At 53.0% G+C, this 247-nt stretch overlaps 1 protein-coding gene across 5 annotated transcripts in view; it reads right to left on the bottom strand.

Moving 5' to 3' along the window:
* The window catches only part of sipa1 (signal-induced proliferation-associated 1), a 32,737-nt gene that overhangs the window by 22,185 nt on the left and 10,305 nt on the right, over positions 1–247 (bottom strand). The window lies entirely within an intron of this gene.

Below are 247 nucleotides of genomic sequence, written 5' to 3'. Positions count from 1 at the left end.
CACACACACACACACACACACACACACACACACACACACACACAGCTTTGAGCTAATGTAGCTACGTGCTAAACGGCTACCGGCACTAGACGCTGGGTCTCCTGTTGGCTATCCGCCATTTTGAGTCTCGCGCATGAGAGACGTCACCACGTCCCAACTATGTCATACGTCGCTGAGCTGTTCCCTCGCTCCTCCTCCTTACACACACACACACACACACACACACACACACACACACACACACACA

This window comes from Anarrhichthys ocellatus, unplaced genomic scaffold (genome assembly GCF_004355925.1).
Source record: "Anarrhichthys ocellatus isolate YVR2014 unplaced genomic scaffold, GSC_Weel_1.0 scaffold18, whole genome shotgun sequence".
Classification (NCBI taxonomy): Eukaryota; Metazoa; Chordata; class Actinopteri; order Perciformes; family Anarhichadidae; genus Anarrhichthys; species Anarrhichthys ocellatus.
This window is presented reverse-complemented; position numbering and strand designations above follow the sequence as displayed.